Raw genomic sequence first — 19,280 nt, 5'->3', positions numbered from 1 at the left:
GGCACTGTGGTACTCACTCAGCCTGAGACGTGGACACAGTTTGTACGGTAAACCAAACGGCTGGTAGGACGGTCCCACAGACGGCTGCACCTGCACTCCCGGTAGGTGACGGTGATGTCCCTCTTCCTTGCACCTATGGTTGACTTGTGGTAGCGGTGGATTCCCTCCGGTTACCCGCTCCCCGACTACAATCTGGGCCGGAGGAGCTCTACACTTTGCCCGCAGGCGCTGGCCCTGAGAAACTGGTGCCATGGCGGTGGCGGTGTCTCTCTGCTTCAGGTTGGGCTGTTGCCTTCAATCGGGACTTGGTTGTTGGGGGATCTGCGTCCCCTTCACTGACGGATTCGGCAAATTTGGCGACTCCTAGCCTTGCCGTGGTCCGAGAGGCCCCTGCCCTGGTGCTGACTGTCCTTCGGAACACTGCTCCAGACCACCGGGCACACAGCCAACGGGGTCCTTCCAGGAACTTCCAAACGGTCCCCCTCCAGACAGTCACCGCCGTCGCTGACCTTGCTGATCTGGCCCTACACAAAGCTGGACCCTTCAGGCTTTCTTCCTCTTCTGTCACTTCACTTGCTTTCCTCCTTTTTTCCACTTTTCTACTTTCCCTCTCACTTTGCTGTTGACTTTCGCCCTGTCTAGACTACTCCTCCACTCCTTCCACTTCCTCCTCCCTGATTAGACTCTGTTGTTCACTCTTTCATGTCCCTCACTGGACTGCCCGGTTTCTCCCGCCTCCAGAGCTGTGACCTCCTTGGTGGGCGGAGCCAACCGCCTGGCCCACCCCCTGGTGTGGATCATCAGCCTCTGGAGGAAGGCAACAAGGATTTGTAGTTTAGCTGTGAAGTGCCTACCTGGAGTGTGGGGTGTGGTGGTGTTGTGACCTGTGACCCCTGGCTTGCCCAGGGCGTCACACATCTCCATAGAGCATGGCTGGCTGCTAGACAGAGCCGTGTGATCAGAATTAACTCAGATGCACTTCACCCGACTTCATTGTCATTGCACGGCTCTGTCTGTATGAAGGTGAAGGACTGACTGGTGACCGCAAATCCCCTGAGTGACTGAAGTAAGCCGTGGGATCAGCGGTGTCGTCGCTCAGGTTACCCACGGAAAGCTACAGTCCTTCACCCGAGACCACAAATCACCTGAGTGAGGGCACCGCTGATCACTTCAGTCACTCGGGCGACTTGCTGTCACAGGTGGAGGACTCTAGTGGTGGCTTCGGGTAACCTGAGTGATGTCATCGCTCATAGCGCGACTCACTTCAGTTGCTGCGTGGAGCTGACAGAGAGCGGTCGTGGTATGTGGCCGCTTGCTGTCAGCTTCCGATGTAGCAGAGCTGAAAGCAGTGTGGGACCTCGTGTGGATTACGTCGGACCTGGAGGGCTGTTTGGTGATTAATAAATTGGTGAAAGAGGGTGATTTTTTTTGTCTTTTATTCCAAATAAAGGATTTTTTGGGAGTATGTGTTTATTTTCTTTAACTCACAGGTTAATCATGGAGGGTGTCTCATAGACGCCTGCCATGATTAACCTAGGACTTAGGGGCAGCTATGGGCTGCCGTTAACTCCTTATTACCCCGATTGCCACCGCACCAGGGCAATTCGGGATGAGCCAGGTAGAGTCCTGGGACTGTGGCATCTAATATCTAATTTCTGTGGCAATTCCGGGCGGCTGCTGGCTGATATTTTTAGGCTGTGGGGCTCCCCATAACATGGGGCTCCCCATACTGAGAATACCAGCCTTCAGCCATGTGGCTTTATCTTGGCTGGTATCAAAATTGGGGGGGACTGCACGTGTTTTTTTTTTAATTATTTATTTAATTTACTGCACGATATAGACCCCCCCACCGGCGGCTGTGATTGGTTGCAGTGAGACAGCTGTCACTCAGCGTGGGGGCTCATCCGACTGCAACCAATGATAGGCGGGGAAAGCAGTGAATACGAGATAGAATAATGAGCGGCCGGCATTTTCAAAAGCAGGAGAAGCCGCCGGAGCATTGTGCCAGCCGTGCAGCGCCGCGCCGGTGATCGGTGAGTATGAAAGAGAGAGGGAGAGACCGACTGACCGATAGAGAGAGAGACCGTCCGACCGAGAGAGAGAGGGAGAAAGAGAGAGACAGACAGAGAGAGACCGACACCGGCATCGATTTCAATAGGTGGAAAATGCAACCAAAACGCACAAAAGAAGTGTCATGTTGCTTTTTTAAATGCATCGATTTTGCCAAATATTTGGCATCCAAAATGCTGTGTTTAAAAAAGCAATATGCGCATGGAATTTGCTGACTTCTTATAGACTTTGCTGGGGAAGCACAACGCATGCATTTATTCTGCAGTTTAAAACGCTGTGTAAACGCATGAAAAAACGCTACCTGTGCATATAGCCTAACACTTTTCTTTGATGTTGTGAGGAGGTAAATTTCAATTTTAAATAATTACAACCGAGTTAATCCACAAAGGCATCTACATGATACATCCCCATCTAGATGATCAGATTGTCAATGTATCATCCATACTTGCCGAAGTCATCAAGAAATGGATTTGTTTCTTGCAGATATATTGCTGTTCTCACTACGACATGTAGAGGACAGCTGAGAGCAGGCTCCATAGGACAGCCACAAAGCTGCAAATAACAGGTGGAATCAAGACCAAAAAATTATGACAAAACAAAAATGTGTCCAAAATATGTGTCATCCAATAGGCTTCAGATTTTCAGAAAAGTCATGAAATATGAATGGTCACATTAAATGTACAATATGTCCATTTACCAATGCTACAAACAGAGGAAGCTTTGCCTCTGCAGCATGGTAGAGGCGCAGAGGGACTGAAACGGGCCAGATCCAGAGATCCAGCCAGCTTCAGAACAGCATCAGCAAGCTCCAAACCGAGGAGTCAGCAAATGGCACATGTTCCTCGCTTAGTTAACTCTCCATTCTGCAGACCGCAGGGTGGCCAATAAGCTAGGCAAGGCGCTAGAAACCATAGAACTAAAATTCCCTTGGTTCTTGAAAACTTAAAGGATTTTTAGTAAGAGGTAAATTGCAAAGTTGCTTTTGTACAATGTTAATCATTTATGAACAATCCCTTTAAGATTCAGAGTTCAGTTAAAACTGATGGATTTTAACCCCTTCAAGATGCAGCAAAGTTTCAATTTTGTGTTTTTGTTTTTTCCTCCCCTTCTTTACAGAGCCAGATTTCATTTATTGTTCTGTCCATATAGCCATATGAGGGCTTCTATTTTGAGGGGTGAGTTGTACTTTTAAACTACACCATTCATTTTACCACATAGGGTACTGTAAATGGGGAGAAAATTCAAATACAGAGAAATTGTAACAAAAAAATACATTTTTGTAATTATTTCTTATTATTTTATAGTAGTCATATAGAAACAAAAAAAATCTGACTTTTTCTTCAGCTCTAGAATACAGGGACATAGAGATACACTGCCATGTACAGATGTGCCTCTTTGTAGCTGAATAATCTTCTTTTGGGTTCCCTGCCTATGCTACAGTTGAAGATTAATAAATTCTCCCAATTTTCTCAGTATGGGCTGTAGGTTATTGGTAGAGGTGCTCCCTATGGACAATGAGTCCATGGGTTTATGTCCTGGGAAGACTAGAAGAGAAAATTGTTAGTTTAGTTGATGCACTGCAGAGATGCCAGTCCCACTCCTGAGGAGAAGCTACGAAAAAGAGAGAAGAGGTGAGAGGAAGCTGGACACAAGCCCTGACTGCCAGGACAGCGGGACTTAGCCCTCAAAGCAGGACAGTCCTGCTGAATCCAGGATGGTTGGGAGCTATAATACATTATATATTACTCTATAACAACATACCCTATACAGGAGCACATTATATTTCACATGGCTCATCACATAGCAATATTTATACAAGTCGCAAGACATTATTCACACTACAAAATAGTGACGCGATTGGTGTCTTCAACGGTAGGAATGAGACCACCATTGTCCACCACTCTTACAAGACTATGCCAGGAGCATGGCCTAAGAGGCTTCTGTCAGTGTAGAACTGACAGGTGTAATGTATTGCAAACGTAATACATTATATCAGCAATCGGAGTAATGAAAGTTAAAGTCCCATAAAAGGACTAGGCAAAAAAGTAAAAAAAAATTAAAAAAATTGTGAAAATATTTAAAAATAAAATCATAAAAATAAAGAAAATAAAATGAAAACATATACCAATACATACCTATATTTATGTAAAAAACAGAAATAAACCAAAAAGTGCACAAATTTGGTATCTCCACATCCAGAACAATCTGATCTATAAAATTTTTACTATTTAAACCCTTCATTGAACACCGTAAAAAAGTAGCAAAAAAAACAATGCTGTCTCATAAAATTGCAGAACAAAAACTGAAATAAAACGCAATCAAAAAGTCGAATCTAAACAAAAATGATATTGCTGAAAATATTATCTAGTCCTGCAAAAAAAACAGCCATCAAACAGCTCCATCAGCAGAAAAATAAAAAAGTTAAAGCTTTCAGAATATAGCGATGGGAAAAAAAATATTTTTTCTATAATATAATTTTTAGTATGCAAAAACAGCAAAACATAAAAAAAATATAAATATGGTATCACAATAATTGTACTGACCAGAAGAATAAAGGTGTCTTCACTTTTACCACACACAGAATGGCATTAATAAAAAAAAAATAAAACAATTTTTGAATTGCGATTTTATGTACATTCTGCCTACTAAAAATATAAATGGAAAACTATCAAAAAATGTTATGTGCCCAAAAATGGTACCAATAGAAACGTCAACAAAAAACAAGCTCACATTTATCTTGCGCTCTACACTGAGCACTTACACGCGGATTTCCATGTAAATCTCTGAAATAGGTGATTCAAACAATGCCCCCAACAGAACATTCCCTATAATGAGGCAGATGAAGAGACTGTGGACGCTGTCTAGCCTATGATCTAGCGGTGTGCCTCTTTTTAGGCATCTTTTTAGGTGTCGTTTTAGGTGTGCACAAACGGGCAGTCAGTCACAGGCTTGTGCACCTCTGAAAAGCCGGACACCATCAGAGACAGACCAAACGGAATCTTGTGTAACTCAGCTTGCCCCGTTAGTGAATGGATCGATCGGGGTTTCATCTGAATTACGTGTTTTGTAGATTTAGATAGAAACCCCAATGTGTGCTTAGCGTACAGCACCAAAAACATTTAAACTGATCCAAAATGTTCTTTACTCCAAAATGTCACCAGTAAAAGCTTCATCTCAACCTACAAAAAATGAGTCCCTACTCGGGTCTATCACCTGTTAACAGAAATTTAGCATGTGTCCAAGTTGATAGTAACACAAAGGCTCAGGAAAAGCTACTGTACATGACTCCCACCAAAAGAAATCTATGGAAATCTCCACTTCTAAATCCAAATATCATCCTCCCTTCTGAGCCCCACAATGTGCCTAAACCACAGTTAGCATCCACATGTTTGACATTACCATAGTGAGGAGAGCTCACTTATTTTACAGGTGTGTTGTTCCAGAAGCACAAGCTGCGCACAATGTATTAGGTGCTAAAATGTATGGGCACTACAATGACAGATTTTCAATTTTCACTCTGCAACTTCCACTGTGTATTTGTTTTTGGAAAACACCCATAGCGTAAAAATAGTCACTACGTCCAGATATATTCCCAGTGTGGAGTAAATTCTTATATGGGATCATATGAGAGGAGTTCGACTGTTTAGGCACATCAGGGGCTGTGCAAATGGAGTCCGCAAAGTATTCTTGAAAAATCTACACCACAAAAATCAAATAGCGCTCTTTCCCTCCCAAGCCTCGAGGTGCGGCCAAACAGTACTGTACAACCTTATTTGAGTTAATGCCATATTCAGCAAAAATTGTGTAACAAATTATGGAGCCATTTTTATCCATTTTCCCCTTGTGAAAATAAAAAATATGTGGATAAGACAATATTTTAGTGCTAAAAATGCAATTATTAGTTTTGACCACATAAGGGTATAAAATTCTGTGACACACCTCAGTAGATGTATTCACTGAGGGGTGCAGTTTGTAAAATGGGGTCACTTTTGTGGGATTTCTGCTGTTCTGTCACCTGAGGGGCTCTGCCAATGTGACATGGCACCTGCAAACCATTCCAGCAAAATCTGAAGTCCAATATCGCACTCCTTCCCTTCTCAGCTTTGCAATGTACCTCAAAATTCATTCCTGATTACATGACGGTATGAGTCCATTGGGGGTGTAGTTTGTAAAATGGGATCACTTATGGAGGGTCTGCCTTCCTGGCATGTCATGGGCTCTACCAATGTGACATAGCACCCTAAACCATTCCAACTCAATCTGCACTCCAATTTGTAGTTCCTTCCATTTTGTGCTCAAAACTAGTTTTCGACCACATATGGGTATGGGCGAACACAGGAGAAATTGTGTAACAAATTGTACCAGCAATTTCCTCCTATTATTCTTTTTCAAAATGAAAATTTGGGGGCCAAATCAACATTTTAGTGGAAAAAATGGTGATTTTTTTTTCACACATCAATGTTCTACTATTACATGAACTACCTAAGGTTTGAAAATGTTCACTACATCCAGAATGGGTTCACTTGTTGGGGGTTTCTGCTGTTTTGGCATGTCAGGGGATCTTAAAATCTGCATTTAACAGGAATATACATATGGGAAATATATTCTAATAAATTCACATAATTTACCAGTACAAAATTGTAATAACCAAAAACTATTAAAATTACACGTAACCATTCAAGAAGCAAAAACACACTAAAACATATGTAGACAAACAGTGCAATCCTTAATTTATAATATGCAAAGGGTTTAGCTTATCAATTCATAGAAATTTAATAGTATGTGGAAATAATCCACCCTATTAAACCCAGCCTTCCATCATATAGACTCCAATATCTATAACAACCAATATAAACAGATAGATGAAAATTATACATATATTGGTTATCCAGCAGTACCAGACACTCAGTGTTTATATTTGTCTATTTTGGGGTAGGTGCTTTGTAAATAATTTAAATGCTATCTGTTCACACTTTTGTAACATATAGATGTAATATATGTAGGATGGTCTGTTTATGGATCATAGTTATCTTTATAGCCTCCTGATGAACCGCGTGAATGGGGAATTGCGTCGAGGCTGGCAATTATTGGCTACTATCACATAAAGAGGACTTTATCCATACAGCAAGTGGACTATCAATAGTGGAGATATATGCACAGAGATGCTGATTTCTGGATTAGGGCGGGTTCGCCTAGTGTATATGTGACCCCTGTCTATTATGGTGCAGAACTCACCCTCCATGGTTCTGGGTTCCTACACACTGGTATTGCTTCCATCAGCACTCAAATCCTAACCACAGCTCACACCACACCTGTCAGGGACACCAGTGGGTTGTCTAGCTGGAACAGGGCCACCCACCTAGGGGTCAGACAGACTGGTGGGAGGGGCTGAGTGAGTACGCTGCCTTCCCCTGCGTCCAACCTGCACTACGCTCCCCTACATTCCACCATCCAGAGTCCCGGGGCCTCCACTACCCGTGGAGGGAACATCATCTGGCTGCCCCGCTCCATCTCGCCCGGGTACACCCATCGGCAGCAGCGGTACTCCCCTTATCGCAAACCACGGGTGGCGTCACGAACATTAATCCCCTGTAAATAGCCCTCTTTCATTTTCGGGTGACCCCCGAGCCCCCCGGGTCCGGAGACCCTTGAGTTACGGCAACCCCGGATCTGAGCAGTTCGACTGCTGCAGGGGCGGTACACCTCGAAAAACTTTGGCGTCACGAACAGGAATCGGACTGGACCCACTAACCTGGGTGACGTGCTCCTTGAAAAATCCAAGCTGCGGTGTCAAAATTGAGTTCCCGCCATTTTCCTCGCCTAAATGCCATCTTCCCGACCAAAAGAGCGTGAAGCTGAAGCTCCACCCCTCGCCCAGAGAGCGCAGCCAGAAGCTGGAGAGCTGGCTGCCGAAAACCAAGGGGGCGTGACGGGATGTAGCAGCGGAAGTTGAGCAGGGACGCCTGGACTCTGCTCATAAAGTTCTTAGACATTGCAGCAACAAGATGTCGGAGCAACGCGACTTGTCAACAGAAGATGCTGCCCCCTGGACGTGTGCTTGGATAAAGATGAGGAGCGCGGCAGCGGCGGTGCGGGTCCGCGAGAGGGAAGCCCTACATGTGGAGCAGGTAAGCAGAAACCCAGTTCCGGTTAGGGTGTCTGCCCCCGGCCACTGCCACCGTCCTTCCGCCTCCTCGGTCCGCAACAGCAGCTGCAACCGAGACCCTACCCGGAACACCGGCAGTGGGATCCTCGGCCCCCGCGGAGGACGACCAGGCCGCTAACGTTGATCAAGTTGTCCCGGTTCCTGTGGCTTCTGATCTAGATGAGGCGGAGGAAGAGGTGGATTCGGGTTCCACGATTTGGTGGAAACTGCTACAGAGTCTCCCTGTCAGCACGGTCAGTGCCGTAGATATTAGTGATGGAAGTGAAGGAGGAATCCACCTCAGATGATGAGACCTCGGCTGATACTATGGAAGTTGTGGTGCCCATATGTCGCCGCTGTGGCCTTCCAGGGCACTTTGCTAGGGTGTGCCCAGGGGATCCCTGACACTAAGGAACCGGTACTCAGAAGCAGCAGCGGTAGCTGAAACGGGATGGCTACCTGCCAGTTTGTTTAACAGTTGAAGAGTGACTATGTGGACCTGCACCCTTGTTAAATGTTCTCCGGTTTCATGTTTGAATGGAGATGGCCGTGGGGGACTGGCTATAGTGTTCTCGTGGAGGGTGACAGGAGGGTTAATGCTCCGGATAGATTGTGTCATCCTTGTTGAACCTTTTTCCATGCTCTGTTAAAGGTAAAAAGGCTATCAGGGTCTTGGACGGTGCGGCGCTGGTAGACGGCACCAGGGCCTCTTGATGGAAGTTGGCACAAAGGGTAACGGCTACCAGGTTACTCAGGACTGTTACCAGAGTAGTTTTTTACACCTCCAGGACTTCAAGGCCGTCACAAGGAACCGAGGGATCCTTGTTGTTTGGGTGGCGGGTTGAAGGGAGTGGGACAGGTGGAATGGACTGTCGCAGGAAAGGGCTGCAGCAGAGCAGGCTGAGCCACCGACTACCACTACAACCGGTAGCGTTCCCGTTGTTATTTTAGTAATTGAACTCTGGGAGTTTGACGCAACGTTTAAGTGTATTGAATCCCCTGTGAGGGTTGAATAAATGGGCATGATTTGTTACTTTTTTCTTTTTCAGTTGAAACAAAATAAATCCTCTGGGTGTCCTGTAGCTCAGGGACGAGCTACGTTTAACTAAGGGGGAATGTGATGCCCCTGAACTAGTCAGGGTGTCACAGGGTACTGCACTTCTCTCTCTTTTGGTGCAGAGCTCAACCCCCCATGGTTCTGGGATCCTAACCTTTGGTATTGCTCCATCAGCATTCAAATCCTAGCCATACCTCACACCACACCTGTCAGGCACACCAGTGGGTGGTCTAGCTGGAACAGGACCACCCGCCTAGGGTTCAGACAGACTGGTGGGAGGGGCTGAGTCAGTTGAGAAGTAGCCCTCAGAGAGTGAGGAGCTGGAGGGAGTTGGTGCTATCTGGGAGACATTGGCTAGGTCACAGACGATGGTCTGGGACCGGAGCAATCGGAGACCCGGTCGCAGGGTATTAGAAAGGGGTGCCAGAATTAGTTTGGGAGAATGGTCGGCACCGGAAAATCTAGTAACTGAACCGGTACCGAGCACAGCGGGGTACTGGACCCTAGATCAGGGAGTAGCTTCACGCAACCTGATAATTAACCTGTGGAGGATAGTCTCTTTAAGAACTTTACCCAAGAGCTCAGAGATTGAAGGCATCAACACAACGAGGGGGATAGGGCTTTCCAGCTTATGCGGCCCACTGAGATCCCAAGTGTCAGCCATCAAGAGCACAGCTCCTCTAACTAACCGTAGGGAACGGGACCCTGAAAGCTTCAGGCTGAGGTGTCACTCAGAACATCTAAATTCTAGTGCATGGAGGCAGGTGACAGACCATCAGCAATACCAACGGGAACGGACTCCTGGACAAGCTCCCCTGAAGTGGCAGCGGCACCCAGAGACTTGCTTTACTACTGTGTCAGAGTCTGCTTTATGGTCGCATCAACACCAACACGGCCTGAGTGAGTACGCTGCCTTCCCATGCGTCCAACCTGCACTACGCTCCCCTACACTCCACCATCCAGAGTCCCGGGGCCTCCCCTACCCGTGAAGGGAACGCCATCTGGCTGCCCTGCTCCATCTCCCCGGATACTCCCATCGGCAGTGGCGGTACTCCCCTTACCGCGAACCACGGGTGGCGTCCCGAACATTAATGCCCTGTAAATAGCCCTCTTTCATTTTCGGGTGACCCCGAGCTCCCCGGGTCCCGAGACCCTCGAGCCACGGCAGTCCCGGATCCGAGCAGTCCGACTGCTACAGAGGCGGTACATCTACATATGTTTTCATGCGTTTTTGCTTCTTGCACAGTTACGTGTAATTTTAATGTTTTTTAATTAATAAAATTTTGTACTGGGAAATTTTGTGAATTGATTTTTACATCTATTCCAGCCAAAATGGCTCTCAAAATTTCAAATAGTGCTCCTTCTCTTCCAAACAGTAGTTTTCTGCCACATATGGGGTATCAATGTACTCATGGGAAACTGTACAACAACAAATTGTATGGTCTCCTTTCTCCTGTTACCCTTGTGAATATGAAAGATTTAGGGTTAAACCAACATTTTTGTGTTAAAATTGGAGTTTTTCATTTTCAAAGTTCAACTTTATAAAATTCTGTGAAACACCTGTAGATTCGAGATGTTCACCACAACTCTAGATTAATTCCTTGAGGGGTATCGTTTACAAAATGGAGTGATTTATGGGGGTTTTCACTATTTAGGTACATTAGGGTCTTTACAAACATGACATGACGTCCACTATCTATTCCAGTCAATGTTGCACTCCAAATTTTAAATATCACTCCTTCCTTTCTGAGCCCAGCTGTGCAGCCAAACAGTATTTATGCACCCCATATGGGGTATCCGTCTACTCAATGGAAATTGCTCAACAAATTGTGTGGTCCACTTCTAATATTACCCTTGTGAAAATAAAAAACTGGGGTTAAAGGAACATTTTTGTGGTGAAAATTTATTTTTCCATTTTCACGGCTCAACGTCATAAAATGCTGTGAAGCACCAGTGGGTTCAAGGCACTCACCACACATGTAAATTAATTCATTAAAGAGTGAGGTTTCTAAAATGGTGCCACTTGTGGAGGTTTTTACTGTCTAGACACAACAAGGGCCCTGGAAATGCGACATGGCGTCCACTATCTATTCCAGACAATTTTGCACTCCAAAATTCAAATAGCGCTTCTTCCCTCCTTCCCTTCTGAGTCCTGACGTGCTCCCAAACAGTGGTTTTCCACCACATATGGGTGCTCAGGAGAAATTGTATAAAAAATTGTGTGGTCCATTTTCTCCTGTTAGCAATGTGAAAATAAAAAGTTGGGGGTTATAGCAATATTTTTGTGAGAAAAGGGTAAAATTTTAATTTGTTCCTTTGAAACACCTAAAGGGTTACCAAACTTCTTCAATGCGGCTTTGAGCACTTTTAGGGGTGCAGTTTACATCTTGTTTAAGGGCATACAAATTTTGAAGTTTAAAAATTGCAAAATTTAAATTTTTTTGGCAAATTTTCTATGTTTTCATAAATAAATACAAATAACATCGACCACAATTTTCCACTAACATCAAGAACAACATGTCATGTAAAACTGTGACGCCCTGGCCGGGCCGGTAGTCACAGATAGGGTCCCGCACTACACCATTCCCTAACAAGGTGACAGCAGCCAAACACATAAAACCCTAGTCACCCCCCCAGTGCTTGATAGACACACCAGGGGGCGGAACCAGGCGGTTGGAAGACACCCACCGATGAGTCTCAGACAGCCTGGGGCAGAAAAGTTGAGTCTGTTCTGTTCTGTTCTAGAGTTCAAGTCTAGAGGTCGAGTGGAGAGGTGTGTGGGCTGGAGCTGTGAGCATCTCCAGCAGAGGAAGGACGCAAACTGAACCGGTGTCAGGGTAGGAGCCCTGGTACTGCTGGCTAGGAGGCAGACGGCGGTCTCCGTCTGCAGGAGCCGTGAAGACGGTTCGGTGGAACCGTGGTAGACCGGGACAGGGTAGTGGCCCGCCGGTACCGACTCGGAAACCGAAGCATAAAGGGGGGTACTCAGACCCTGAAGCTAGGTCCTGAAGCTACTGGGGGCTAGCTAATTCACTGATTGTGGCCAGGACTAGAGGTCCTGTCCCACCCAAAGTCCCGACTGAAGGCAACAGCCCAACGAGGGGGATAGAAAGCCACCGCCGCGGCTCAGAGATCCCACGTTCCAGCGTCTGCGGGCAAAGGGCTCCTCAGGCAACCAAAATCCAGGAGCGGACTCCTGAAGTTGCAAGCGCAGGTAGTCCATCATCACAAACAGGTGTGGGAGAAAGACAGAGACCACCAACCGGGTGGGGGACCAGACTGCAGCCGGCTGCGGGCACCGACCACCATCACCTTGGTTTACCAGAAACTCGTGTGTTTCCTAATCGTGAGTACATCAGTGCCCTCCGGCCGCCCATCTCCCTGCACCGCCAAACACCCCCAACGGGTCCCGGGGCCACCATCCCTGCCCACGGAGTGGTTAACAACTTGCTGTGCAACATCTCCCCCGGGTGCCCCGTAACTGCAGCGGTGGTGTCCACCTTCACCACATCCCGTCGGTGGCGTCACGAACTTAACCACGGCTCCGGCCGTACACCTACGTCCCCAAACCGCAAACCCCTTTTTGATTGACGTGACCGCAGGACCCCCGGGTCCGGAGGCCCTCGAGCCACCCACTGAAGGTCCGGATCCGAGCGGCTCGGCTGCCGAGCACGGGGTGGTACAAAACAGTCTCAGAATCACTGGGAAATATGGAAGTATTCCAGAGTTAGTACCTTAGAAAGTGACACTAGTCAGAATTGTAAAAGCTGTCCTATTCAGGAAGGTGACAACAAGCTCGGGGGTGAAGGGATAAAGGAACACATTTTTGTTAAACAGTTCTTTTAGTCCAGAACATTTGCAAACATTTTGTGTCTGTGGATTGTCCATTTTTCACTGGCTGGTTGCTGGGAGAAGCTTGGATGTCCTCTATCAGTTTCTTTTCTTACAAGGCTGACATATGAAAATTGACAAACAGACCAAAAATGAGTAAAAATATGATCTATATCTATTAAGAGATAAACAATCTGTTGTGTGATTTCTGTCTTTCTCCTTATTTTTCCTGGCACCTTGTAGCCAACTACCAGTAAGAGGGTAGCAGGGGGGCGTTGTCATGGGCAGAGGCGAGCTCCTGCTTCCGGGCAGCATTCCAGTTCTATGCTGCACTCCTGCCACCTCCACAGTGCAACCAGGGACACCACAACCCCACTTCTTTAGGGTTAAGTCAGAGTCCAAATATAACATGCACAGTTTCTGTGGAGCACATACACTGCGGGAACATAGCTTCTACGTCACAGGCGTGTTATGGTTTGGTTTCTTTTCCCATTTTCCTGCAGACTACTCCCTCCTGCACATTTCTCCAGCTACTATAGGACTGTCTTTCTCTCCCGGTAACATCACAGTGGCAGACAATGAATCCAACAATAGAGATAGGGCAGAACTCACCAGCGTCCAGTAAAAAAGACTTTATTTATTCATGGTGCAGGTAAAAAAGCAGGACCCGAGGAAGCGTGAATACACGCGAAATGGCTGTCGTCCATGAGGGGGCCCTGCTGTCAACTCTGCTCCTGCTTTTTTACCTGCACCATGAATAAATAAAGTCTTTTTTACTGGACGCTGGTGAGTGCTGCCCTATCTCTATTGTTGGACTCTATCCAGGAACCTTTTTTTTTTTGCTTGGGGGACAAGCACCACCTGCCCAGTGTATGTGGAGGATTACCGTCTGCCGTCTACATAAGCAACACGGCTGATGCCCAGGGGTGGGTAGCTGCGGCAATTTCTGTTGATTGATGAGCAGACAATGAATTCATAGAGTCCCTTATGTCTCTAACCGTGTCTCCTCCCACAGGGATCGATTTCACCACTGGACAGAGTTCCTTCACCATTTTCTCTTTGCCGACCCGTTCACCCAGGTCTATGTTACCTGACACCTATTCCGGTCCTATTGGAGTAAGTTGCTTCCCAGAAGTCCCACTAGAGCCAAGGACCACAACTTCAGAGACGGTCAGTGACTTTTTGCTGCACCCGGCTGCTGGAGAGCTTCTTTTCCAACTTGCACCAGACTTCCAGGGATGGCCATGAGGGTCTGGCCAAATTCACACTGGACTTCTCTCACTATACCTCCCTTAGGTACAGCTTCTTCTCTCTACTTACTGGTGTCCTTATCTGACTAGAACCAGGAAGTCCTTCCTGCTATAACTCCTTAGTGTGGGCTGGCCTCCTTCCCATTTAACTCCTTCAGCCCTACCACTTCACCCAGCCCTAAGCTGTCTTCTAAGCTAAAGGAGCGGTGACATCTAGTGGTGGGCTGGCAAACAGTGCACCCGGGAGTACACTCATAAATAACTTCACACACATAAATACACAAATTAACCATGACGTCTTCAGGGGGGTTGAAGGGCACCAGTCACTTTCCTACACCAGCACCACTGTTCACAACCCAATCTGGCAGCTTGAGACTTATCTCACCTAGGCCAATGAGATTCAATGAGGGACCCCCCTTATAGAGATTTGCCATGACGGGGCAGGGGGGCTCAAATTATTGATCAATTATTTGCCAAAAATCTCATTGAATTGTTACAGTAGGAATGAATTTGTGAATATTACACTTTTTACTTTTTCATTGTTGCATGCCACTCATAAGCAGTGCTGGCTCCCCTCCATTTTTCGTTTACTGGTCAGGTGGTTGACCGCCACCATGCCGTGCACGCCCAGTGTGGTTTGCAAATTCCTTCTGTTGCCATCAAAATTTATGTTGGTGCCTGTTCACATACAGCCACCGCCTCCTGTTCCATAGGCATTATTACTTAAGCACCACCTGCCTGGGGCTGTTCCGCCCTTCATCCATGTCTGCTGGTCTGACACTGTGGGGGCTAGTTCTGACATTGTGCTGGTGTGTGTGGTTCTGCCGCACGCACCGGCACCTGGACTGCCCTTCTACTCGCAGTTGTCAGCCCTTGCAGCATGGGAGCGGTTCTGACACTTCTCAGGTAGGTGATGTTCGCATATGGTCCTGTGCATTACACGAGACCTTATGGTACGTATGTATATTATAACTGTAGTGTAGGGACCCCCCTTATAGAGATTTGCCGTGACGGGGCAGAGGGGCTCAAATCATTGATCAATTATTTGCCAAAAATCTCATTGAATTGTTACAGTAGGAATGAATTTGTGAATATTACACTTTTTACTTTTTCATTGTTGCATGCCACTCATAAGCAGTGCTGGCTCCCCTCCATTTTTTGAGTTTTTTTTATACCTGCGGATTTACCTGCGGATTTTCTGCTGCAGAATTAACGTGCATGTCACGTCTTTTCCTCAGGTACTTGCGTTTTTTGCCATAGATAATGGTAAAAAAACGCAGGTACCAACCTGCAGAAAAATCGCGGCAAACCGCGGCAATACCGCGGGTGCATTATTACCGCGGGTACGGTATTCTGCCACTGGGTGCGGATTTTTCTTAAGAAAAATCCATTTTCTAGCGTGCACATAGCCTTAAACACATGCATCTAGTATCGTGTGGATTTTTCTTTGGCCTTCAGAACTGCAGCTATTAATCGTGGCATAAATTCCACTAAGTGCTGAAATTCGGACTTTTTGGCCCGTGGACACAAGGTAGCTTCTCACAGGTCTTATTTTTATTACACTTTGTTCTTATATTTTATATTTCGAAATATTTGCTACATAATACGCTCCTGAAGAAGTGAAGAAACACCTCTAAGGAACATTACCTTTTTTCTATTTTTTAACCAGTTTTCACTAAAACTGGGGCAACTATCGAATAGACTGTAATAGGAAAAATGTATCCTTTGTTGCACCGTAAGTCACTGTTAGAATGCTGACTTACATGAAAGACTATAGTAACCTGAAGCATGGACCTAACTACATGGAAGAAAATAAGAAAAGCAAAATTACAAGGTATTTGAGAAAAATACAGTGCCTTGAAAAAGTATTCATACCCCGTGAACTTTTCCATATTTTTTTCATTTTACAAAATTTATTTTATTGGAATTTTATGTTATAAACCAACACTAAATAGCAAAAATATACAGTATGTGAAGTGCAAAAGAAATGATACATGGTTTTCTAAATATTTTAAAAATATAAATCTGAAAATTGTGACATGCATTCAGCTCCCTGTAGTCTGATACCACTAAATAAAATCCTGAAGGATCAATTGCCTCCACAAGTCACATAATTATTAAATTGAGGCTACCTCTGTATAATTTATTCTTAGTCAACTACAGCTGTTCTCTGAAGGCCTCAGAGATTTGTTTGAGAACATTATTGATCAAACAGCATCATGAAAACCAAGGAATCCACCAGACAGGTCAGGGATATAATTGAGGAAAACAGTAAAGCAGGGTTAGGTTATAAAAATATAGCCCATGCTCTGAGGAGGACTGTTGAATCTATCATCCAAAATGCAAGTAGCATGGCACAATGTGGTCCTACAAAGTATACACTCAGGAGGGCTGGATACAAATGCATATCACAATTTTCAGATTTATATTTTTAAAATACTTTAGAAAACCATATATCCTTTACACTTCACAAATACTTGGTACTTAGTGTTGGTATAGCACATAAAAACCTAATACAATACATTAAGCTTCATGGTATAACATGAAAAAATATGAAAAAGTTTAGGAGGTATGAATAATTTTTCACATCATTATAGAAGTCACAAATACAAGTGCATCTCAATAAATTTGAATATCATAAAAAAGTTAATTTATTTCATTAATTTAATACAAAAAGGGAAACACTTATATAGATTTATTACAAACAGAGTGATCTATTTCAAGTGTATTTCTGTTAATGTTGATGATCATAGCTTACAGCCAATGAAAACCCAAAAGTCATTATCTCAGAAAATTAGAATAATTACCACAAAACACCTGCAAAGGCTTCCTAAGGCTATGTGCCCACGCTGCGGATTTACCGCGGATTTTGCCGCGGATTTGCCGCGGATTTGCCGCGGATTTCCCGAAAATCTGCAGCAGCGGCACTTCCAAGCCATTTCAATGGCATTTTGGAAATGCTGTGTCCATGCTGCGGATTTTTCCGCTGCGGATTTGCCGCGGATTTTGATCCGGAAAAATCTGCAGCATGTCAATTGTTTGGTGCAGATTTGGTGCGGATTTTTGGTTTTGAATGGGGAAAAAAAAAAAAAATCCGCATCAAAATCCGCGGTAAATCCGCGGCAAATCCGCGGCAAATCCGCGGGTGCGGATTTGCCGCGAAAGTCGCGGATTTTCAGGCAGAAAAATCCGCAGGTACATTCTACCGTGGACACATAGCCTAAGAGTTTAAAATGGCCCTTTAGTCTGATTCAGAAGGCTACACAACCATGGGAAAGACTGCTGATTTGACACATGTCCAGAAGGCAGTCAGTGACACACTCTACAAGGAGGGTAAGCCACAAAAAGTTATTGCTAAAGAAGCTGGCTATTTACAGAGTGCTGTATCCAAGAATATTAATGGAACGTTGAGTGGAAGGAAAAAGTGTGGTAGAAAAATTACACAAGCAACCGGGATAACCGCAGCCTAGATAGGATTGTTAAGAAAAGGCCATTCAAACATTTGGGGGAGATTCACAAGGAGTGGAGGCTGCTGGAGTCAGTGCTGCAAGCACAAACACAGACAGATGTATCTAGGACATAGGCTACAACAATCGCATTCCTTGGGTCAAGCCACTCATGACCAATAGACGACGCCAGAAGCGTCTTACCTGGGCCAAGAAGAAAAAGAACAGGACTATTGCTCAGTGGTCCAAGGAGTTGTTTTCAGATGAAAGTAAATTTTGTATTTCATTTGGAAATCAAGGTCCCAGAGTCTGGAGGAAGAGTGGAGAGGCCACAATCCAAGCTACTGAGGTCTAGTGTGAAGTTTCCACAATCAGTGATGGTTTGGGGAGCCATGTCACCTGCTGGTGTAGGTCCACTGTGTTTTATCAAGACCAAAGTCAGCGCAGCCATTTACCAGGAAATTTTAGAGCACTTTATGCTTCCCTCTGCCGACAAGATTTTAGGAGATGGAAATTTCATTTTCCAGCAGGACTTGACACCTGTCCGCACTGCCAAAAGTACCAATACCTGGATTAATAACCACAGTATCACTGTGCTTGATTGGCCAGCAAAATCCCTGACTTAAACCTCATAGAGAATCTATGAGAGACACTAGACCCAACAATGCAGACGAGCTGAAGGCTGCTATCAGAGCAACCTGGGCCTCCATAACACCTCAGCAGTGCCACAGGCTGATCACCTCCATGCCACGCCGCATTGATGCAGTAATTCATGGAAAAGGAGCCCCAAGCAAGTATTGAGGGCATTTCCTGTACATACTTTTTTTTCAGTAGGCGCCAACATTTCTGAGTTAAAAATAATTTTTTCAGTTGGTCTTATATATATAATGTTCTAATTTTCTGAGATAATGACTGTTGGTTTTTCATTGGCTGTAACCATAATCATCAACATTAACAGAAATAAACCTTTGAAATAGATCACTCTGTGATATACTGTATTTAATACATGTGTTTCCCTTTTTGTATGGATAAACTGAAATAAATTAACTTTTTGATGATATTCTAATTTATTGAGATTCACTTGTATGTAGCCAGGATGTTGATGTATTCACTGTGGCTATATTCAGTGACCTCCCTGACTGCCGGGTCCTGGTTTAAGAGGGGTTAACATGTTAACATGTTAACATGTTAATATGTTGTCCTATATGTCTGCTCTCCCCACTTATGTTCTGCCAATGGCATTAACTCCCTTCCCTCCCCTTTATAAGGGGTGATCGCACTGTTTCCGGCCTCTCCCTGCCGCGCAGGACCTGAAGGCAACTCTCCCACCCTCCTTCCCTGTTTCATGTCACTGGTTTATGTTTCGGATGTATTATTTGAGTGACAGATGAGGTCAGTGCCCGATTAATGGCCTGCTGATGCAGGATTAATCAGCCGGGAGTCGGGCATGTTATGCTCCAAGTGTTCGCACTTGGCCTTTT

The 19,280-nt window shown here is 45.2% G+C and overlaps 1 protein-coding gene across 3 annotated transcripts in view; it reads right to left on the bottom strand.

The window, feature by feature from the left end:
• Window positions 1–19,280, bottom strand: part of ABCG4 (ATP binding cassette subfamily G member 4) — a 181,169-nt gene that overhangs the window by 146,385 nt on the left and 15,504 nt on the right. The gene's annotated exons all lie outside the window — the stretch shown is intronic.

This window comes from Anomaloglossus baeobatrachus, chromosome 11, assembly GCF_048569485.1.
Source record: "Anomaloglossus baeobatrachus isolate aAnoBae1 chromosome 11, aAnoBae1.hap1, whole genome shotgun sequence".
NCBI classification, from domain to species: domain Eukaryota; kingdom Metazoa; phylum Chordata; class Amphibia; order Anura; family Aromobatidae; genus Anomaloglossus; species Anomaloglossus baeobatrachus.
The sequence above is the reverse complement of the archived record's forward strand: the minus strand, read 5'-3'. Positions and strand labels throughout refer to the sequence as shown.